Source organism: Amblyomma americanum, chromosome 3 (genome assembly GCF_052857255.1).
Source record: "Amblyomma americanum isolate KBUSLIRL-KWMA chromosome 3, ASM5285725v1, whole genome shotgun sequence".
In the NCBI taxonomy this organism is placed as follows: domain Eukaryota; kingdom Metazoa; phylum Arthropoda; class Arachnida; order Ixodida; family Ixodidae; genus Amblyomma; species Amblyomma americanum.
The window spans coordinates 64,796,605-64,817,453 of NC_135499.1; the positions used below are offsets into that span (position 1 = coordinate 64,796,605).

The window sequence follows — 20,849 nt, forward strand, 5'->3', positions numbered from 1 at the left end:
TGGAACTCTGACTGTCAAACCGTGGTTGGCTGAAAAATGTTTTTTTGTTCCCTGGGGTACTCACTGTATAATATGCAGAAGGGAGGAGACAATTGAGCATGTGTTCCTTGAATGCTGGGATGCTGTGTTCCTTTGGGATGTGCTTCAGCGCACAATCAAAAAAGAATTTCCGCTTGATGGGTACGGAATTCGCTACTTGCCAATTGAAAGTGATGACGGTACCCCATTTGATTTGATCATGCTAATAGCCCTACACAGTATTTGGAAATGCAGAATGGCAGTAAGGCACGCCGATCTCGATGCAAGACCGGCACGTCAATATTTCAAAGAAAGCATAAGAAACTTTGTTCAGGAGAAAAAGATGCTGGAATGCAGTCCAGAGTGGCTATCACGTGTCGAGTTATTGGCGATCAAGGAATTTTAGCATGAGCGTGACCGCACAAGCTGGGCGGCCGTGGGTCAAAATACCGGCAATAAAGAAAAAAAAAAGCAGCCGTGGCCGAGTGGTTAAGGCGATGGACTTGAAATCCATTGGGGTCTCCCCGCACAGGTTCGAATCCTGTCGGCTGCGTGTCCTGGCTAGCGGGGCTCTTTTTTTGATGCGCATACAGGTGGTAAGTGCAAAAGCAGCGAATAAACGCACTTTCATGCAGACATCAGCAGCCGTGGCCGAGTGGTTAAGGCGATGGACTTGAAAACCATTCGGGTCTCCCTGCACAGGTTCGAATCCTGTCGGCTGCGTGTCCTGGCTAGCGGGGCTCACTTTTTGATGCGCATACAGGTGGTAAGTGCAAAAGCAGCGAATAAACGCACTTTCATGCAGACATCAGCAGCCGTGGCCGAGTGGTTAAGGCGATGGGCTTGAAATCCATTGGGGTCTCCCTGCACAGGTTCGAATCCTGTCGGCTGCGTGTCCCGGCTAGCGGGGCTCACTTTTTTATGCGCATACAGGTGGTAAATGCAAAAGCAGAGAATAAACGCACTTTCGCGCAGACATCATCAGCCGTGGCCGAGTGGTTAAGGCGATAGACTTGAAATCCATTGGGGTCTCCCTGCACAGGTTCGAATCCTGTCGGCTGAGTGTCCCGGCTAGCGGGGCTCACTTTTTTATGCGCATACAGGTGGTAAGTGCTAAAGCAGCGAATAAACGCACTTTCACGCAGACATCAGCAGCCGTGGCCGAGTGGTTAAGGCGATGGACTTGAAATTCATTGGGGTCTCCCTGCACAGGTTCGAATCCTGTCGGCTGCGTGTCCCGGCTAGCGGGACTCACTTTTTTATGCGCATGCAGGTGGTAAGTGCAAAAGCAGCGAATAAACGCACTTTCACGCAGACATCAGCAGCCGTGGCCGAGTGGTTAAGGCGATGGACTTGAAATCCATTGGGGTCTCCCCGCACAGGTTCGAATCCTGTCAGCTGCGTGTCCCGGCTAGCGGGGCTCACTTTTTTATGCGCATAAAGGTGGTAAGTGCAAAAGCAGCGAATAAACGCACTTTCACGCAGACATCAGCAGCCGTGGCCGAGTGGTTAAGGCGATGGACTTGAAATCCATTGGGGTCTCCCTGCACAGATTCGAATCCTGTCGGCTGCGTGTCCCGGCTAGCGGGGCTCACTTTTTTATGCGCATAAAGGTGGTAAGTGCTAAAGCAGCGAATAAACGCACTTTCACGCAGACATCAGCAGCCGTGGCCGAGTGGTTAAGGCGATGGACTTGAAATTCATTGGGGTCTCCCTGCACAGGTTCGAATCCTGTCGGCTGCGTGTCCCGGCTAGCGGGACTCACTTTTTTATGCGCATGCAGGTGGTAAGTGCAAAAGCAGCGAATAAACGCACTTTCACGCAGACATCAGCAGCCGTGGCCGAGTGGTTAAGGCGATGGACTTGAAATCCATTGGGGTCTCCCCGCACAGGTTCGAATCCTGTCAGCCGCGTGTCCCGGCTAGCGGGGCTCACTTTTTTATGCGCATAAAGGTGGTAAGTGCAAAAGCAGCGAATAAACGCACTTTCACGCAGACATCAGCAGCCGTGGCCGAGTGGTTAAGGCGATGGACTTGAAATCCATTGGGGTCTCCCCGCACAGGTTCGAATCCTGTCAGCTGCGTGTCCCGGCTAGCGGGGCTCACTTTTTTATGCGCATAAAGGTGGCAAGTGCAAAAGCAGCGAATAAACGCACTTTCACGCAGACATCAGCAGCCGTGGCCGAGTGGTTAAGGCGATGGACTTGAAATCCATTGGGGTCTCCCTGCACAGGTTCGAATCCTGTCGGCTGCGTGTCCCGGCTAGCGGGACTCACTTTTTTATGCGCATGCAGGTGGTAAGTGCAAAAGCAGCGAATAAACGCACTTTCACGCAGACATCAGCAGCCGTGGCCGAGTGGTTAAGGCGATGGACTTGAAATCCATTGGGGTCTCCCCGCACAGGTTCGAATCCTGTCAGCTGCGTGTCCCGGCTAGCGGGGCTCACTTTTTTATGCGCATAAAGGTGGTAAGTGCAAAAGCAGCGAATAAACGCACTTTCACGCAGACATCAGCAGCCGTGGCCGAGTGGTTAAGGCGATGGACTTGAAATCCATTGGGGTCTCCCTGCACAGGTTCGAATCCTGTCGGCTGCGTGTCCCGGCTAGCGGGGCTCACTTTTTGATGCGCATACAGGTGGTAAGTGCGAAAGCAGCGAATAAACGCACTTTCACGCTGACATCAGCAGCCGTGGCCGAGTGGTTAAGGCGATGGACTTGAAATCCATTGGGGTCTCCCTGCACAGGTTCGAATCCTGTCGGCTGCGTGTCCCGGCTTGCGGGGCTCACTTTTTTATGCGCATACAGGTGGTAAATGCAAAAGCAGAGAATAAACGCACTTTCGCGCAGACATCATCAGCCGTGGCCGAGTGGTTAAGGCGATAGACTTGAAATCCATTGGGGTCTCCCTGCACAGGTTCGAATCCTGTCGGCTGAGTGTCCCGGCTAGCGGGGCTCACTTTTTTATGCGCATACAGGTGGTAAGTGCTAAAGCAGCGAATAAACGCACTTTCACGCAGACATCAGCAGCCGTGGCCGAGTGGTTAAGGCGATGGACTTGAAATTCATTGGGGTCTCCCTGCACAGGTTCGAATCCTGTCGGCTGCGTGTCCCGGCTAGCGGGACTCACTTTTTTATGCGCATGCAGGTGGTAAGTGCAAAAGCAGCGAATAAACGCACTTTCACGCAGACATCAGCAGCCGTGGCCGAGTGGTTAAGGCGATGGACTTGAAATCCATTGGGGTCTCCCCGCACAGGTTCGAATCCTGTCAGCTGCGTGTCCCGGCTAGCGGGGCTCACTTTTTTATGCGCATAAAGGTGGTAAGTGCAAAAGCAGCGAATAAACGCACTTTCACGCAGACATCAGCAGCCGTGGCCGAGTGGTTAAGGCGATGGACTTGAAATCCATTGGGGTCTCCCTGCACAGGTTCGAATCCTGTCGGCTGCGTGTCCCGGCTAGCGGGACTCACTTTTTTATGCGCATGCAGGTGGTAAGTGCAAAAGCAGCGAATAAACGCACTTTCACGCAGACATCAGCAGCCGTGGCCGAGTGGTTAAGGCGATGGACTTGAAATCCATTGGGGTCTCCCCGCACAGGTTCGAATCCTGTCAGCTGCGTGTCCCGGCTAGCGGGGCTCACTTTTTTATGCGCATAAAGGTGGTAAGTGCAAAAGCAGCGAATAAACGCACTTTCACGCAGACATCAGCAGCCGTGGCCGAGTGGTTAAGGCGATGGACTTGAAATCCATTGGGGTCTCCCTGCACAGGTTCGAATCCTGTCGGCTGCGTGTCCCGGCTAGCGGGGCTCACTTTTTGATGCGCATACAGGTGGTAAGTGCGAAAGCAGCGAATAAACGCACTTTCACGCTGACATCAGCAGCCGTGGCCGAGTGGTTAAGGCGATGGACTTGAAATCCATTGGGGTCTCCCTGCACAGGTTCGAATGCTGTCGGCTGCGTGTCCGGGCTTGCGGGGCTCAATTTTTGATGCGCATACAGGTGGTAAGTGCGAAAGCAGCGAATAAACGCACTTTCACGCTGACATCAGCAGCCGTGGCCGAGTGGTTAAGGCGATGGACTTGAAATCCATTGGGGTCTCCCTGCACAGGTTCGAATCCTGTCGGCTGCGTGTCCCGGCTAGCGGGACTCACTTTTTTATGCGCATACAGGTGGTAAGTGCAAAAGCAGCGAATAAACGCACTTCCACGCAGACATCAGCAGCCGTGGCCGAGTGGTTAAGGCGATGGACTTGAAATCCATTGGGGTCTCCCTGCACAGGTTCGAATCCTGTCGGCTGCGTGTCCCGGCTAGCGGAGCTCACTTTTTGAAGCGCATACAGGTGGTAAGTGCGAAAGCAGCGAATAAACGCACTTTCACGCTGACATCAGCAGCCGTGGCCAAGTGGTTAAGGCGATGGACTTGAAATCCATTGGGGTCTCCCTGCACAGGTTCGAATCCTGTCGGCTGCGTGTCCCGGCTAGCGGGGCTCACTTTTTGATGCGCATACAGGTGGTAAGTGCAAAAGCAGCGAATAAACGCACTTTCACGCAGACATCAGCAGCCGTGGCCGATCATTGTACTTCCGGCCACCGAGCGTGACGGACGCAGGATCATGAGCTCCGGCGGAGCGGCGACAGCGGCCCTTGCTGGCCTCGGAAACAGGATCGAGGGAAACGAAAATACGGATTATCAGGTGATCTTGCCGCAGCTGCCTACCGGACGTGTGGTTTTAAACACACTTTTTCTGCACGGCGATGTTCGTGTTAGGCCCTTTAAGGTCGAGGATTTTCGTGATGCGCTGGCCCAGGCTGGTACGCTCCCTGACGTGGTGGCTTTGGGGGCGTACCAAATCAAACACGTTTGGGCTGTGACTTTCAAGACCGCTGAAGGAGCCAAGAGGCTTCTCGCCTTCAAGGAACTGAAAGTGAAAGGACGACGATGTCTTATCATCGATCCGGAAGACCAACAAGTCAAGCTACGGCTCCACTGGATGCTGGAAGGCGTGGCCGACGAAGACATCCGGACGGCTTTTTCTGCGTTCGGGAAGGTAACCGAAGTTACACGGGAACGGTGGCGCGTCCAAGGCGTCCGCGTCCACGACAAGGGATCTACAACAGGAACTGTGCTCCTAAAACTGAAACCTGGTTTGAAGGTCGACGATCTGCCTCAACAGATACGTGTCGCCGGGGAGTTGGCCCTTGTTGTGGCGCCGGGGCAACCGATGCAGTGCTTGCGCTGTCAAGGCACGGGCCACGTTCGGCGAGATTGTAAAGTGCCCCGGTGTTCGAAATGCAGGAGTTACGGCCACGCCGACAGTGACTGCGTCCGCACATAGGCAGTGGCAACCGGGCTGGCAATAGGAGTCTACACGACGGAGCACATTATGGACGTCGCCGAGACAGAAGAGGCGGGAAAGGGAACAGACGTGACGGCGAAACCGGCGGTGACGACGCAGTCTTCGCGGCACCCGAGCGGCGACGGAAACACGGCCAGCGGCGGTGGGAAGGAACCGGGGACGGTAATCCCTGCTGGGACAAATGAAGGGTCCTCCAGCGACGGGACCAGTCATGAGGCTAAAGATGTCGACCAACCACCGACCAGCGAGGAACAGATAGACCAGAGCAGGGCCCGTGTGACGACCGTCGCCGCCCTAGCCAAGCGACCTCACGACAACGAAGGGGACAAGCCCGCAGCTGGCGGCGTTGAGGAGCCGCCAGCAAAAACAGCCCAGTCCAGGCGATCGACACTCAGGCTAATGCCCAACCTTGCGGCAGGCAAGCGGGTCGCCGAGAAGGCGCCTCCACTGCCTCCGCAGCAAAACCAGGCATCCGCTCCTGACGGCTCCGGTGGTGGCAACGGCGTCTAGCATCGTGCTAGACGTGAAAGGTGAGCACGGTGCTCTCGGCGTCTTCACACGCTTTAAATATGGCTTCTGCAACCTCCTTGACTTTTGCAACGCTCAATGTCAGTGGTTTTGCCGCTAAGAGGAAGCAGAGCCAAGTGCACCGCATTTTAACAGATCATAATATCGATCTGCTTGCTATTCAGGAAACGAAAGTGGAAGGGGAACAAGACACCGAGCGCATCGTGAAACGTTTGAGGTCAAGATTCTATGCGGTCGTGAGCCATGCCATTGGCACATCTGCCGGATGCATTGTGTTTATAAAAAAGCTGCCTAGTCTCGAGGTGCAGGCGTACACATCGTGCCCGTCGGGTCGTTGTGTAGTAGTGAATTTTGCTTTCGCCTGCTCTGAATGGCGACTAATTTGCGTTTAGGCACGTAAGGTGGGCGAGGATAGGGTAGCTTTTTTTGAGAGCATTCAGCGTTTCTTAAGCACAGAAAAACACCTGATATTGTTGGGAGATTTTGATTGTGTCTTGAGCGCGGCTGACAAAACCAGCACGCGGTCCTACCGCGATGAAAGCACCGAACTTCTCCGTCGCTTGATCGATAAGTTTGCATTGGAGGACGTGAGTGAATGTGTGGTATATAAGCGCGGCATGATGCTCACGCACTTCCAATGAGGTAGCCATGCCCGCCTTGATAGAATATATGTATCGGCCGACCTGTCGCCAAAGTGTCACAGCTACGATGTTGTTCCTGCAACTTTCTGGGACCACTACTTGGTGAAATGTAGTATCAGCGCGGTAAAATGTAAAAACTCTTTCCAGTGGGACCTCTGGAAATTCAACAATAAGCTTCTGAAAGGAGAAATTTTCACCGGGTTTGCAGCGCAGGAAATTAATAAAATAACCGTTAATGGCAATCGGGCAGCTGGAGAAGAATGGGAAAGTTGCAAACAGCAGATAAAAGTGCATGCAATAGAAAGGGCCAGCTGCATACGTTTTCAAGAAAGGTAAAGCGAGGCACATTTAAAGTCCTTCCTGGGCAAGTTATTAGCTCAGGAATGCAAGGCACCGGGAGTTTTCAGTGAAGATGTCAGAAAAACCAAACAAAAGCTAGAAACGATAGAGGAAGAGCGATATCGCGGCGCACTTGTGCGCGCGAGAGCTGAGCAATTCGCCGGGAGCGAAACACCCACGAAACGGGCGTTAGGAATGGAAAAGGCGCACACTTGGCGAAACCATGTCGCGGAAATTCAATGGGGCGGTGCCACTGCATCTGACGATGACAACATAGCAAAGGCTTTTTTTGATTACTATCAAGCGCTTTTCGCTTCGAGGCATGTTGACATGGGAAGATTTAAGGAGATATTTTTAGGGGCCATGCCACGTATTCATGACGCAGACAGAATAAGATTAGAGCTGCCAAATCGCGAACAAGAAGTGGAACAGGCTATTGATAAACTAAACTCATGAAAGTCGCCGGGGCCTGACGGCCTGAGCGCGGCTTTTTATAAAGCTTTCAAGAAGGAACTAGCACCTCTCCTCTCAGTGGTATTTAATGAAGCGTATAAGTTGCATGCTCTGCCTACATCATATGCATCCTCGCATACTGTGCTCATACCAAAATCCGATCAAACAGAAAAACTCAGACAGGTAACATCGTACAGGCCCATAGCCCTCACAGATGTCGACTACCAAATTTATATGAAGGTTCTTGCAGGCAGGCTACAGACCGTAATGCATAAAATAGTCGGACCTCACCACACGTGTGGCATCAAGGGGCCTTCCATTGTTGAGAATATTCACAAGGCTAGGTGCGTGCTTGAGTGTTGTGACGCAATATATGCTCGGGTCGCAGTTCTTAAGATTGACCTTGAGAAGACGTTTGACTGTGTGGCGCACGAATTGCTGCTTTGCATTCTACATTACATTAACGTTGGTTCTGTCATCAGAGAGGGTGTGCCCATGGCTTACCGTAACTGCACTACGAGGTTAATAGTAAACAAGATCTTGGGGGCCCCCATTAGTGTGCAGAGATCGGTACGCCAGGGCTGTCCCCTCAGCCCCGTGCTGTTTTCTATTTATATAGAAACCCTCTGCCTAAACATTATAGGAAATGAGGCTATTCGTGGTTTTCCTGTACAGGCATCTGAAGTGAAGCTCTTAGCATACACAGATAACGTTGCTGTTTTCTGCGTTAATCAAGATAGCATAAGCAGGACAATCGAAGCAGTAAAGGGTTAGTGAGGTCACCGGGAGTTGGTGAATTGGGGCGAGTGCCTGGGTTTCTGGCACGGAGAATGGCCGTCAACTCCAGCTGTTTTCGCCAGCGTTTCTTGGGTGACAACACCCGTGAAATGCCTAGGTGTTCCACTCGAATTTCACAGGGACACTGAGCCTTTTTGGAAAACACAGGTTGAAGAAACGCGTGGGAAAGCCGAAAAATGGAAAAGTGCTCATCTGTCTGTATTTGCAAGAGCAACTGTGTGCAATTTGTTTTTGATAAGCAAGCTCTGGTACGTGATACAAGTACTCCACTGCTCACGGTTAAATGTGCAAAAGCTGCACCGTATTTTCGCTGTCTTTATATGGGCCTCAAAATGGGAGAGGTGCAGCCGGACAAATTTGTTCAGGAGCGTCAAGGTAGGGGGACTTGGTCTGGGGCACTTGTTCATACGGCAGATAGTAAACAGATTTTTGTTTCTCCGAGACGTTAAAGATCCGTTTCTACGTACCGTATGCCAAGTCAGGCTCGGGCGTGCTGTGCCAGATTTCATTGATTGAACGGAGACTATGACTGGAGGTAATCTTGGTTTTCTTAAAGAGGTTGTGTTTAGCGTCAGGTTTTTGACGGCGAGATTTTCAAAAACTTTTTTAAGTGGTGTTCAGCGGAAAACATTGTACAAGGATGTATGTAACGTATTATTGCAGAAACCAATGTACAGGGCAATATGCTCCGGAGGCCCAGGCAGAGATGTCCTGAAACGGGTGAAAAAAATGCAGGTACCACCGGGAACAAAGAAATTTATTCTTCAAGCTTCACACCGGGACTCTGTCTGTAAAATCTTTCCAACAAAAAAAGGGGATTTACCTACTTTGGGTATCCCACTGCCTTATATGTAAATAACCAGAAACAATCGACCACGTTTTCTTGCACTGTTGGGAAGGGGTATATTTTTGGGACGTCCTTCAAAGGACCATCAAAAAAGAATTACCATTGGATCCGTATGGAATCCGATTCCTGCCTACAGCAAAAGAAGATGGCATGCCGTTTTATTTAGTAATGCTCGCGGGCCTCCATAGCATATGGCGCTCCCGAATGGCAGGCTTTCATTGTGACCCGGATGCGCGGCCTGCGCGATTGTATTTCCGTGAGACAATGCACAAGTTCATCGAGGTGCTGAAAACACAAGCATCTCCCCCTGAGTGGCTTTCAAAGCTCGAACCTTTGACGGAACTCGGGGAATTTTAAACTGACAAGGCCTGCCCCTCTGGGGGTTGTAGGCTACCTTTGTGTAGTTTGGGTGTATACCCGTGTATGTTTTTTGTTGTATTCTGTCGAAGCCCGGCAATAAAAAAAAAGCAGCCGTGGCCGAGTGGTTAAGGCGATGGACTTGAAATCCATTGGGGTCTCCCTGCACAGGTTCGAATCCTGTCGGCTGCGTGTCCCGGCTAGCGGGGCTCACATTTTATGCAAATACAGGTGGTCGTGAAAAACAGAGAATAAACGCACTTTTACGCAGACATCGGCAGCCGTGGCCGATTTTCCACTTCCGGACGCCGAAGCGAACGGACGTGCTATCATGTGCTCCGACAGAGCGTTGTCAGCGGCCGTTGCTGGTCGCGGAAACAGGTTTTTTTGCTGCTTCAGATGAAGATTACCAGGTCATCTTGCCAACGCTGCCAACAGGAAAATTTGTTTTGAATACCATCTTTATGCACGCTGATCCGAAGAACAGGCCTTGCCGCTTCGAAGATTTCGGGATGCTAGCTGGTTTGTCTGGGTTCGCTCCCCGAAGTGCTGGCTGTGGGGGCGTACCAGATGAATCATGTGTGGGCTGTCACCATGAAGAGCGCCGAAGCGACGAAGAAGCTTTGTTAAAGTGAAAAACGGCCAGTGCATATTCGTGGATCCGAACAACCAAGACGTTCGGCTTAAGATTCATTGGGTGCTGTACGGCGTACCTGAAGAGGATGTGCGCGAGGCCCTGTCCCCGTAGGGAAAGGTGACGAAGGAAAGGTGGCGGGCTCAAGGCGCGGTGGATTATTTAATCCCTCTCTTTATTAATATTCTTATAATTTTGAAATCAAAACTCTCTTTCCTTTTCTGTTCATGAGGAAGTAGTCACCGGTGTTGCGCTCCCACGTGCTTTTCCTTTTTATTAACTGCGTTCACGTGAATAGCCACCCGATTCTTGGCCGATCCCCCAGTGTGGGTATGTGCCATCTTTTGATAGGCTAACAACAACAAAGGAACCACAACGCGTACCGTCACTTTGAAACTGAAGGCCGGAGTCAAGATTGACGACATTCCACACCAGCTGAGAATTTCAGGTGCGCCCGCACTTGTTGTGCCGGGAAGGCAGCCGCTCTGCTTGCGGTGCAAGTCGACCGGGCCCATTCGACGAGATTGCAAGGTGCCGCGCTGTAGCCTGTGCCGTCGCTTCAGTCACAACGAGGGGCAGTGTGTGAAAACTTACGCAAATGCGGCGGGGCCTGGAAAAGGTGATGGTTTCACGGAGCACTTAATGGATGAGGCGGAGGCCGAAGAGGCGTCAGGAACCCAACGGGGTCTCACAGAAACGGATGCGGTGGCCAGCTCGTCTCATTCTTGTTTGTTGTTTGTTCGCAAATCCCTGGCTGTTCTTTTTGAAGAATTGACTGTGTGTGAAAACGGTAGATTCATTGTACGTGACTTTTCTTTGTCAAATGATGAGTGGCGTATTATCTGCGTTTATGCGCCAAATAGGGAAGAAGAACGTAGATTGTTTTTTTGCTAACGTAGGGCCTTATCTTAAATGTGACAGATACGTTATTTTTCTTGGATACTTCAACTGCGTATGCAGAGCCGAAGACAGAGTTAGTAGGCAAGCCGTACGAGATAAGAGTGCACATTTTTTTGGGCGAACTAACACTTTAAAATGACTTGGAGGACATTGGATACGCTTCATCGAGTGGTGATATACCAGCGGACAAGCCATGCGAGACTTGATAGACTGTATATTTCCGCTGATCTTTTGCCAGTGTGCACGCGCTATGAAGTATAACATGTATCTTTCAGCGATCACAGTATAGTAAGCGCCACAATAGGATTAAAGCAAACGAAGTCGCTGTTCAACTGGGAGTTATGGAAATTGAATGTTAATCTGCTACAAGACGAAGTTTTCCTAAATCAAGTTAAGGAAAGTATTCAGCTTCTACTGGAAGCTCAGCCAGAGAGAGCAATCGAAATGTGGGAACAGTTCAAAGAACAAATAAATATAAATTCCATTGAAAGGAGTAGCCTCCTACGGCACAATCAAAGGAAAAAAGAAAAAGAATTGCAATACGACCTAAAATTTGCCCTGAGTATGGTAAGTGCGCATCCAGGCAGCTATGCGAATGAAATAAAAAAACTCAAAAATAAATTAGAAGCTATCGCCCAAGAAAATTACATCGGAGCCGTTGTGCGGGCACGTGCCGAGAGACTGCTTTTACGGGAGGCACCAACGAACGGTCGCTATCAGACGAAAAGAGATACGCAGCAAAGAATGAAATCAAACAGATAAGGCAAGGGGACTCAGTTACCAGAGACCCATATTTAATCCGGCAAGCTTTTGTATATTACTACCGTAATTTACTCGGTCGGAAGAGAAGTGTAGACGATGGATTTGAACACGAATTTCTAAGCCTCATGCCGAAGTTAGATCAGGAAGTGACGTCTGCGCTAGAAGAGCCAATTACGATGGAAGAGATAAGGACAGCTATTGGTGAACTCTGCCTTGGCAAAACGCCTGGACCAGACGGCATAGGCGCGGTGTTTTATAAGTCGTTCAAGGACGAACTAGCAGCTGCACTGCATCGCGTAGTGAAGCAGGCTTATGACGAAAAACGACTGCCCCTGTCTTTTCGGAGAACGCACGTTGTGCTTATTCCTAAAACAGACGACCCCGTGAAACAGCTCTCAGTAACATCGTATCGCGCCATCAGCCTGACAAACGTGGATTACAAAATTTTCATGAAGGCTTTGGCGAAAAGGCTCCAGCGAATGATGAAACAAATAGTTGGACCCCACCAGACATGCGGGATTAAAGGAAGATCAATTTTTACAAACATACAGGTGGCCAGAAGCATCATGGAGTGTTGTGATGCATGGGGGGAACGGGTCGGCATGATGCAGATTGATTTGCAAAAGGCCTTTGATCGCGTCGTGCATGAAATTCTCTTCCGCATATTAGAACACGTAAGTGTAGGTTCGGTGATATTGGAAGGCGTTAAAATGTCATGTGCCGAGAGTTTCACAAGCCTTATTGTCAACAAGTGTGTCACAACACCCTTTCATGAGATTACATCAGTGAGGCAAGGATGCCCACTATCTCCTCGGTTGTTTGCGATATACTTGGAACCGTTTGGTTTGAAGGTTATTCAAAATGAACAAGTGAGGGGTTTCCGCCTAATGGCGAGTGAGGTTAAACTGTTAGCTTACGCTGATGATATAGCAATTTTTTGTACAGACAGGGACAGCATAAACGAAACAGGGAGCATTGTAAACAAGTTTTGTAGAATGTCAGGAAGCAATGTGAATTGGGGTAAATGCTTGGGTTTTTGGCACGGGAGCTGGGAGACCAAACCTTTATCGTTCCAAAACAAGCAACGGACTGAATCACTAGGAAACTATTTAGGTGTACCTCTTGAACATTACGAGGACGCTACTGAATATTGGAATCGCGAAACTGACAGAGCGAGCGAGAGAACAGTAAACTGGCGAGGACGAGAGTTATCAGCGTTTGCTCGGGCAACAGTATGCAACTTGTTTCTAGTGGCGAAAATTTGGTATGTGCTTCAATTTATGTGCATGAAACGTGTAAATGTTGAGAAACTGCACAGCGTTTTCGCCGTTTTTGTGTGGGGCTCTACATGGAAGCGAATGAGTCCGACCAATTTGTTACGATCGGTGAGAGAGGGAGGTGTGGGGCTATCCCATTTGTTTTTGAGACAGGTCGTCTCCAGGTTTATGTTTCTGCGGGACCAAAGCGACCCTTTCTTAAGAAGTGTTATACAAGTTAGTCTACGTGAACTCCTTCCCAATTTCGTTGTGTCGACGAGCGACGTAAGAAGCACTTGCGTTCGCGGTTTCCTATTTGAGGTTGTTGCTGCTTTCCAGATGTTTAAAGCTCGTTTTTCTTTAAAATTTTTGTGTACTGTCTCTAAGAAGCAATTGTACAAGAATATATGTGATTCAATGATGCCCGTGCCTTTGTATCGTTCCATATACAGTGCAGGTCCAGGAGGAGATGTCCTAAAAAGAGTTAAAAAGATGCCACTTCGTTCTTCATCCAAAACATTCTTCTTTCAGTTCCACAGCAAACACTGCCGATGAAACCCTGGCTTGAAGCTAAGGGAATCTTTGGTGCGTGGTCTACAAACTGTCTACTGTGTAGAAGGCCAGAGACCACAGAACATATCTTCCTCGAGTGTTGGGATGCCGTATTCCTGTGGGATATCCTTCAAAGAACCTTAAAAAAGGACCTCCCGTTGTCACCTCGTGGCATCCGTTTTCTACCTGTCCAGAATCTTCGTAGCATACATCTAGATATGGTCATGCTACTGGGCCTGCACAGTCTGTGGAAAGTTCGCATGGCAGTACGGAACGCAGACATTGATATTCGCCCTGCGAGGCAGTACTTTATTGAGAGCATTTTATATGCCAGAGATGCACTCAAGTCCCAAAATAACCCCCAAGAATGGATTTGTATAATGAACGAACTTGCAGACTTGAAACGTTTTTAATGAACGCTCCGCCCAATGTCGGAGGACGTATTTTAACATTTCACGTATAGCAATCTTGATTTTCGCCAAGCCGGCAATAAAGAAAAAAAAAAGCAGCCGTGGCCGAGTGGTTAAGGCAATGGACTCGAAATCCATTTTGGACTCCCCTCACATCTTCGAATCCTGTCAGCTGCGTGTCCTGGCTAGCGGGGCTCACTTTTTGTGCTCATAAAGGTGGTAAGTGCAAAAGCAGAGAATAAACGCACTTCTACGCAGACATCAGCAGCCGTGGCCGAGTGGTTAAGGCGACGGACGTGAATTTTTTTATTTTATTTTATTTATTTGGAACATACTGCAAGTCTATTTCGAGGCTGTTCCAGGAATGGGAACAGGTTGGATTTCATTTCAGGTACGTCCCAATGAAAAAAAAAATCACAAGAAAGGTTCATACAACTGAAATAACATTGTAAAAGGGATAATCATGGGAGACAGTTTCAAAATTCATGACGCAGTATTAAGCAACGAAATATAAAGCGCAGTGTGGAAAAAGATTTCTTCAGAAAAAAAGCGCGTGCAATGCTTGACTAAAAAGTTCCAATAAACAATTATTACAGGTTACAAAGAAAACTGTTCAGAGATTCATAGTATACAACATTTCCAGGTAACATATTCCATTCCCTAATAGCTTGCGGAAAAAATGAATAAGGAAAGGTGTCAGTATTAAATATATACTCTGTTAAGTGCTGTGAGTGTATCGTTCTGTTATGCGTATTGGTAAAGGAACTAAGTAGAGTTGAGAATCTATTTTCAGAGCACCGTTTAAGAGGAGAAAGACGAATTTAAGGCGCGATTTTCGGGCCCGGTTACTAATAGTGGAGAGATTTGCCTTTTTTGAGAGTTCAGTTGGGGAGTCGTTACGTTGATATTTGTTACAAATAAACCTTAATGCTTTCCGCTGAACGTTTTCTATCTTATTTATGGATTTCTGTGTGTGCGGGAACCAACACGGGATGTTGTACTCGAGCACAGGAAGGACGAGAGAACGGTATGCCAGTAGCTTTGTGTAGGGAGAGGCAGACGGTATTGATCGCTTAAGAGAAAGCAGTGCGAAGAGTGCTTTTGACGATATATATTCTACATGATTATCTCATTTTAGGCCAGAGGAGATGACAACATCCAGGTATTTGCATTTTTGGGCAGATTTTATAGGTTTATTTTCAACTTCATACGAGAAAACGAGCGGGTTCTTTTTTCTTGATACAGTCAGGCACACTGATTTCTCGAGATTCAGGGTCATCTGCCACTCTCGAAACCATTTTGCTATTCGACCAATTGGTTTGCTTAATGTGACTTGATCATCGTGTGACCTAATTTCTTCATAAATAATGCAACCATTTGCGAACATTCGGGCTGTTGCGTTGAGATTGAATGTTAGATCGGGCATGTAAAGTGGAAATAATATGGGTGCTAATACCGTTCCTTGGGGTACGCCAGACATTAATTTGACATGGTGCGATGCGTGGCCGTCATATTGCACATACTGGTAGCGGTCTGAAAGGTAATTTTGTAGCCAGTTTGTAATTTTATTACAGCCAAGGAAGTGTTGAAGTTTAAACATCAATTTTCGGTGTGATACACGATCGAACGCTTTTGAGAAATCAAGAAATAAGACATTAACTTGGCTGCGTTTGTCAAGTGCGGATGCGAGATCGTGGATCGTTTCCAGCGGTTGAGTTGTAGTTGATAGCCTTTTCCTAAAGCCGTGCTGGTTAGAACTCGATAGATTATTTTTTTCAAGGAATTCTACGATGTGCTTAAGAATGATATGTTAAAATATCTTGGATGCAACACACGTGAGTGAAATAGGGCGATAGTTAGACACATTTGTAGTGTCTCCAGATTTAAGAACAGGTCCTTGCCGATTTTCTAGTCTTTCGGCACTTCTGCATTTTCTAGGGACTTCTTATGATCAAGGAGCAAATATTTTGATGCCCACTCTGCGTATCTCTTGAGGAACGTATTCGGAATATTATCTGGGCCACTGGACTTCTTCTTGTCAAGATTAAGTAAAAGAGCAAAAATTCCTTTAGTGTTAGTTCGGGCAGGTCTAGGCTACAGTCACCTACTTGGGAATCCAGGTGAGGCACAGAATTTTCGTCAAGCGTGAAAACCGATTGAAAATACAGATTCAAGTCATTAGCTATCTTTAGTGCCTCATGCGCAGGTACATGGCTTTGTTTGTGGCTTCGAGAGTTCAGATATCTCAAATTTTTGGGGAGCGGTTTTGTAAGGTTGCTAAGAGTAACATTTGTATACTTGTTTTTTGAAGTCCTAATTGCTTGCTTTAAATCATTTGATAGTTTGCGAAAGTGTTCAGTGTGTGTTGTCGATGGTTTCCGTCGTTTAAGTTTCCTCAGTCGTGACAGCTTTCGCTTCATATGTATAATGTCCCGAGTAATCCAAGGATTAAACTTGTTTACAGTTTTTACTCGTTGGGAACATAAAGTGAGATACAATGTTCCACTTTATGCTTAAACGTTAACTTAGGTCGTCACATGATACCGACGGATCGGCGTACATTGTTGCAAAACTCTGAATAAAAGCCATCAAATGCATCAAGAACGCCAACATCGTCAGCATTTTTCCAGTCATATACTTGTGTTCTTTTTTTCGCGCGTGCTGGGCAATTAAGGACAGCGAACAAATGGTTCCCCGGTGGTCAGATATACCGTCAAGTATCTCATATGAAGAGGCAGCGAAACAATTGCATATAAAGGCTAAATCAAACACACTGTGGCTTGTGTCTGTAACACGGGTAGGATCCTGCACAATTTTTTTGAGGCCGAAAGCAAATGCGACGTCAAGAAGTGCGTCGGCACTCGTTTTGTCAGTGGATCCTCTATCCAGAGTTTCCCTCGCTATCTCTGGGAGAATAAAATCTCCTGTAGGAATCATTTTTGAGGTTTGTTAAGGTGACGCTGAATGTATTCTGATAAAGACTCTATGGTATCTGCACAGCTATTTGGCGGACGATACATTGTGCCAATATAAATCGAATCTTAATTTACAAGGACCTTACACGAAAGTGCCTCTGCGCCATCGACGTCCGGTAAGGGCGTAGTATATATGTCCTCCCTAATCAAAATCATGGCGACACCGGCACGAGAAAGCCTGTCTTTGCGCAATATAAGATAGCCCGGTGGAAAGATATCGTTAGGTATGTGCGAGCTCGACAGCCATGCTTGAGTGAGGGTTACTACATCTGGACAGTATTCAAGAAGAAATGTTTCTAGCTCTACTAATTTATTTACCATACTCCTAGCATTTAAGTTTGCTATGACAGGTCGTCTGAATCGATCCTTTCTCGCTCTCTTCTGTGATCGAGCGTGTTTTTTGATACTGATACTTTTTCTTTTATCGTAGCATCCCACAAGAACAGTTGGCCATTAATCTTAACCTTGTAGTACACGAGAAAAACTTTATCGTGCTTGTCTCGATTAGCCGTGAAGCTATCCCACCGCTTTTTTTCTTATGTTGCGTATTGGCTGGTAAAAGTCTTCGCTAACCGAACAAGACGAACCCTTTATCTTCGAACAGTTGTTCAAGATCTTTGCTTTATCTCTGGAGTCGAGTAGTTTGAAGATGACAGTGTCGCGAATTGGTAGCGCGTCCCCGACTTTCCGAAGGGGAACGCTATCGTGTGCAGGTTCAAACAAGACAAGAGAACAAAGAGATCAAGCAAAACAAAACGAAGCGGTATTTATAATTTAAAGGAAGAGAGGGGATACGGAACGAAAACAAGGAAGACACTCTCAACACGCGTACAACACTACAGAAATAAAAGAGAGTTCATCAGGTACTGAGCGTCCCAGGTGAAGCGGGGATGCCTTGCAGACAGGGCGGACGCGGGTGGATGTAGTGCTATGAGTCGCTGGCGTTGCGTCGAAGAAAGCGGCGGAAGGGAGCCAGGTGGCGGTAAGAGCGGAGAGGAACACAGGGAGACGCCGATGGACTCCCGTCAGCAGCCCGAAAAACTTGGCAGCAGCAGAAAGAACAAGCGTAGCCGAGGTCCGTCGACGGCGGCCCTAAACGCCAGAGGCTTAAAGCAGGCTATTCAAGGGTGCCTTTAGGCAGCACGGACCTTGAATCCATCGGCTGCCACATTAACGCTTGCAAGGAACGCAGGAGGCATGCGTCGGTGATCCAAGGGAGGCCACGGCAGCACGGACCCAACGTCCGACGGCTGCCACCTCCACGCTTGAATGACCTGATCTCCGCTGCGCTGTCTTCCTTTTCACCTCGGTTTTCTGACACGTCAGCTCTCCACTCCTCGTGCTCGCCACGCCTTTGTCGCCGTCGCCTCACACACACCCTTCGCACGCGCGCACGCGCAACGCTGGGTTGGCACGCGCAGCGCTCCGCTGTCCGGCGCACCACTGTCGCGCACCGCGTTCACAAATCCTAATACTCCGAGGATTTTTTGTGCACCTCACATATGCCCCCTTCAAAAAAGTTTTTTTAACATAGAAAACACTGCTGTTGGTGCACGCAACACTTAATGTTCATATGGTAAAGAGACAAGTTAAACGCTGCCGAAGTCACCTAAGGCACTTTACACAGTGGCACATGGAGGCACATGGAAACGCGCACAGAGGAAACATGAGGTCAAACATTATACATCTACAAAACGGGAGAATAAGAACCATACAAAACCTCAGACACCAACTTTAAACACGTCTGTAGTACCATAAAGGTCAACATGCACACACTGAACAACACATAACCTGAGAACGAAAGAAGAAGAAAACCAACCCACAAACACTACCCAATGCGTTTGCACAAGTCACCATTGCAAACACACCGGATAGTAGCACTGTACATTGGGCATAACCCTCCGGTAATTTGCAAACGACTCATGCAATCGGCGCCTACGTTTTCGGAGCCCTTGATGCACTCTACCAGAAAGGTATACTCTTGTAATGTTAGGCCCCAAGGCAGTAAGTACCCTGCTGTTCAAGTGCTTCGCCTTTGTTAAATATTTCAACGGTTGGTGGCCAGTCTGAATGATTAAGAACGTCCCGTACAAGAATGCGTGCAATTTCTCAACAGCCCAGACATCGCCAAGCACTCGTGTTCAATCGCTGACTAGCGAGATTCTCAAGGATAACAACTGTCGTCAAGCATATGGTACCAGTTGGAGGATTCCATCATGCTCCTGCAGGACAACGGCGCCTACGCTGACCTCGCGAAAGCAACCATGCAAAGAACTAACTACTTGCTGAGAATTGGAGCCCTTAATACGGGCCTGGAAGTTAACAACGCGTTCCTTAGCTCGTCAAAAGCGGCTTGCCGCTGTGGTATCCAAGACACAAGGTTGCGTTCATTTTTGCGTGTCAGCTCCACGAGCGGTTGGACTTTGTCGGCATAGCCAGGGATGAAATCGCGATAGTATCCGGCAAGCCCTAAGAAGGTACGCGCTTGCTTATTAGTCTTTGGAAGCGGTACGTTGACAAGCTTTTCCACCATGCACCGTTTCCAACGGTCGGATGGTCACTCCTTCAAGCTGGTGTCCAAGAAAAGAGCTGTTAGTGGCTCCGATTTCACTTTTCTGCGGTTTGAGCGTGAGGCCGGCCTCGCGTATACTGCTAAATATCCTGTTTAAAGTCCAAAGATCTTCTTCCCAGGTAGAGGTCGCTACGAGAACATTCTCGATGTAATGAACGACATTGTCTATGCCTTGTAATAGAATGTGCATCAGGCGCGTAAAGATAGCCGATGCTGTCTTAATGCCGAAGGGCATATAGACAAACTGATTGTGACCGGACTGGGTAGAGATCGCTGTTTTTGGTCTCGATGCTTCGTCTAAGGGTACCTGCCAGTAGCCTTTAGCAAGGTCAAATTTCTAAAAGCGCACCTTGGTTCCAACCTCGGTAAATATTACGACTGTTCTTGGAATGGGCTCTGCATCAGACACAAGAACATTGATGCGTCGAAAGTCGATGCAAGTCCGATAGGTGTTGTCTTTCTTTTTAATCAGAACGAGAGGTGAGTTGTATGGAGATCTGGAACGCTCAATGACTCCTATATTGATCATCTCGTCTATCTCCTTTTCGACCACGTCCTTCATGGCAAAAGACAAAGGGTATTGCGGAGTATTCACGAGTTCAGAAGTCGAGAGCCTGAGTTGGCACTCCGCTAGATTGCTCTTCCCGGGAATCTCGGAAAAGATGTCTGCATACGTTTCAAGTAAGCTCTGAATCTCCTGCTGTTTGTTGTCATCGAGCTTTGTGGAGGTCTGCACGGCTTCAATCACTTTACCGTGGTCCGTGCTCAGGATAGGCAGCTGTTGTCAGTCATTTTCTTCGATTACAACTAAAGACGACGTCTGCACGGTGTCTTGGGACGCGCGTTCTTCGCATCTTTTCACCATATTGATGTGGAATAGGTTCTTAATGTGGCCCAAGTTGATCCAATTATCCACGTCGTTCTTTTTTCTACAAACCACAAATGGACCTTTCCCACTGCATTAGCAGTTTATTGTGGCTACTCGGCAAAAGAATGCGGGCACGATCTCCAACCCTTAAATGCCGCTTCTTGCTGTTCCTGTCATAGAATTTCTTGTGAGACTGTTTGACACGCAACAAATTTTGATGAGCCGCTCCCACAGTTATCTCGAGACGTTCTCTTAGATCGATAATGTAACCATAGGTTGTCTTCGTGCCTTCTCCCGGCTCTTCCCTGGTACAGAGCTCTCTGAGAACTCCGGCCGGTCCTAGCTCGCACGTGACGTCCAAATATCAACTCAAATGGAGAAAACCCCAGACTAGCATGCGGCACCTCTCTGCATGCGAACAGAAGCGGAGAGATATAACGAGCAGCCCATGTTTTTTGCTGCTCCTGACTGAGCTTCCGCAGCATTTGCTTGAGTGTGCCGCTAGATTTCTCCACCGTCCCATTGCACATCGGATGGTAAAGGGTCGTGCTGAGATGTTTCACCGCCAAGAGATCATTGAGCTCTCTCA

At 48.4% G+C, this 20,849-nt stretch overlaps 25 non-coding genes across 25 annotated transcripts; all 25 read left to right on the top strand.

Moving 5' to 3' along the window:
• The first annotated feature begins 489 nt into the window (after nucleotides 1-489).
• TRNAS-UGA (transfer RNA serine (anticodon UGA)) lies at nucleotides 490-571 on the top strand. Its single transcript has one exon. It is a non-coding gene; the product is annotated as a tRNA-Ser (tRNA).
• An 88-nt stretch (nucleotides 572-659) lies between these two features.
• On the top strand, nucleotides 660-741 carry TRNAS-UGA (transfer RNA serine (anticodon UGA)). The gene has a single exon. It is a non-coding gene; the product is annotated as a tRNA-Ser (tRNA).
• An 88-nt stretch (nucleotides 742-829) lies between these two features.
• Nucleotides 830-911, top strand: TRNAS-UGA (transfer RNA serine (anticodon UGA)). The gene has a single exon. It is a non-coding gene; the product is annotated as a tRNA-Ser (tRNA).
• Nucleotides 912-999: 88 nt separating this feature from the next.
• Nucleotides 1,000-1,081, top strand: TRNAS-UGA (transfer RNA serine (anticodon UGA)). Its single transcript has one exon. It is a non-coding gene; the product is annotated as a tRNA-Ser (tRNA).
• Nucleotides 1,082-1,169: 88 nt separating this feature from the next.
• On the top strand, nucleotides 1,170-1,251 carry TRNAS-UGA (transfer RNA serine (anticodon UGA)). Its single transcript has one exon. It is a non-coding gene; the product is annotated as a tRNA-Ser (tRNA).
• Nucleotides 1,252-1,339: 88 nt separating this feature from the next.
• On the top strand, nucleotides 1,340-1,421 carry TRNAS-UGA (transfer RNA serine (anticodon UGA)). Its single transcript has one exon. It is a non-coding gene; the product is annotated as a tRNA-Ser (tRNA).
• An 88-nt stretch (nucleotides 1,422-1,509) lies between these two features.
• On the top strand, nucleotides 1,510-1,591 carry TRNAS-UGA (transfer RNA serine (anticodon UGA)). Its single transcript has one exon. It is a non-coding gene; the product is annotated as a tRNA-Ser (tRNA).
• An 88-nt stretch (nucleotides 1,592-1,679) lies between these two features.
• TRNAS-UGA (transfer RNA serine (anticodon UGA)) lies at nucleotides 1,680-1,761 on the top strand. Its single transcript has one exon. It is a non-coding gene; the product is annotated as a tRNA-Ser (tRNA).
• An 88-nt stretch (nucleotides 1,762-1,849) lies between these two features.
• Nucleotides 1,850-1,931, top strand: TRNAS-UGA (transfer RNA serine (anticodon UGA)). Its single transcript has one exon. It is a non-coding gene; the product is annotated as a tRNA-Ser (tRNA).
• Nucleotides 1,932-2,019: 88 nt separating this feature from the next.
• On the top strand, nucleotides 2,020-2,101 carry TRNAS-UGA (transfer RNA serine (anticodon UGA)). Its single transcript has one exon. It is a non-coding gene; the product is annotated as a tRNA-Ser (tRNA).
• An 88-nt stretch (nucleotides 2,102-2,189) lies between these two features.
• TRNAS-UGA (transfer RNA serine (anticodon UGA)) lies at nucleotides 2,190-2,271 on the top strand. Its single transcript has one exon. It is a non-coding gene; the product is annotated as a tRNA-Ser (tRNA).
• Nucleotides 2,272-2,359: 88 nt separating this feature from the next.
• TRNAS-UGA (transfer RNA serine (anticodon UGA)) lies at nucleotides 2,360-2,441 on the top strand. Its single transcript has one exon. It is a non-coding gene; the product is annotated as a tRNA-Ser (tRNA).
• Nucleotides 2,442-2,529: 88 nt separating this feature from the next.
• TRNAS-UGA (transfer RNA serine (anticodon UGA)) lies at nucleotides 2,530-2,611 on the top strand. The gene has a single exon. It is a non-coding gene; the product is annotated as a tRNA-Ser (tRNA).
• Nucleotides 2,612-2,699: 88 nt separating this feature from the next.
• Nucleotides 2,700-2,781, top strand: TRNAS-UGA (transfer RNA serine (anticodon UGA)). The gene has a single exon. It is a non-coding gene; the product is annotated as a tRNA-Ser (tRNA).
• An 88-nt stretch (nucleotides 2,782-2,869) lies between these two features.
• TRNAS-UGA (transfer RNA serine (anticodon UGA)) lies at nucleotides 2,870-2,951 on the top strand. Its single transcript has one exon. It is a non-coding gene; the product is annotated as a tRNA-Ser (tRNA).
• Nucleotides 2,952-3,039: 88 nt separating this feature from the next.
• On the top strand, nucleotides 3,040-3,121 carry TRNAS-UGA (transfer RNA serine (anticodon UGA)). Its single transcript has one exon. It is a non-coding gene; the product is annotated as a tRNA-Ser (tRNA).
• An 88-nt stretch (nucleotides 3,122-3,209) lies between these two features.
• TRNAS-UGA (transfer RNA serine (anticodon UGA)) lies at nucleotides 3,210-3,291 on the top strand. Its single transcript has one exon. It is a non-coding gene; the product is annotated as a tRNA-Ser (tRNA).
• An 88-nt stretch (nucleotides 3,292-3,379) lies between these two features.
• On the top strand, nucleotides 3,380-3,461 carry TRNAS-UGA (transfer RNA serine (anticodon UGA)). The gene has a single exon. It is a non-coding gene; the product is annotated as a tRNA-Ser (tRNA).
• An 88-nt stretch (nucleotides 3,462-3,549) lies between these two features.
• Nucleotides 3,550-3,631, top strand: TRNAS-UGA (transfer RNA serine (anticodon UGA)). Its single transcript has one exon. It is a non-coding gene; the product is annotated as a tRNA-Ser (tRNA).
• Nucleotides 3,632-3,719: 88 nt separating this feature from the next.
• Nucleotides 3,720-3,801, top strand: TRNAS-UGA (transfer RNA serine (anticodon UGA)). Its single transcript has one exon. It is a non-coding gene; the product is annotated as a tRNA-Ser (tRNA).
• An 88-nt stretch (nucleotides 3,802-3,889) lies between these two features.
• Nucleotides 3,890-3,971, top strand: TRNAS-UGA (transfer RNA serine (anticodon UGA)). Its single transcript has one exon. It is a non-coding gene; the product is annotated as a tRNA-Ser (tRNA).
• An 88-nt stretch (nucleotides 3,972-4,059) lies between these two features.
• On the top strand, nucleotides 4,060-4,141 carry TRNAS-UGA (transfer RNA serine (anticodon UGA)). Its single transcript has one exon. It is a non-coding gene; the product is annotated as a tRNA-Ser (tRNA).
• Nucleotides 4,142-4,229: 88 nt separating this feature from the next.
• TRNAS-UGA (transfer RNA serine (anticodon UGA)) lies at nucleotides 4,230-4,311 on the top strand. Its single transcript has one exon. It is a non-coding gene; the product is annotated as a tRNA-Ser (tRNA).
• An 88-nt stretch (nucleotides 4,312-4,399) lies between these two features.
• Nucleotides 4,400-4,481, top strand: TRNAS-UGA (transfer RNA serine (anticodon UGA)). The gene has a single exon. It is a non-coding gene; the product is annotated as a tRNA-Ser (tRNA).
• A 4,960-nt stretch (nucleotides 4,482-9,441) lies between these two features.
• TRNAS-UGA (transfer RNA serine (anticodon UGA)) lies at nucleotides 9,442-9,523 on the top strand. Its single transcript has one exon. It is a non-coding gene; the product is annotated as a tRNA-Ser (tRNA).
• The last annotated feature ends 11,326 nt before the right edge of the window (nucleotides 9,524-20,849 follow it).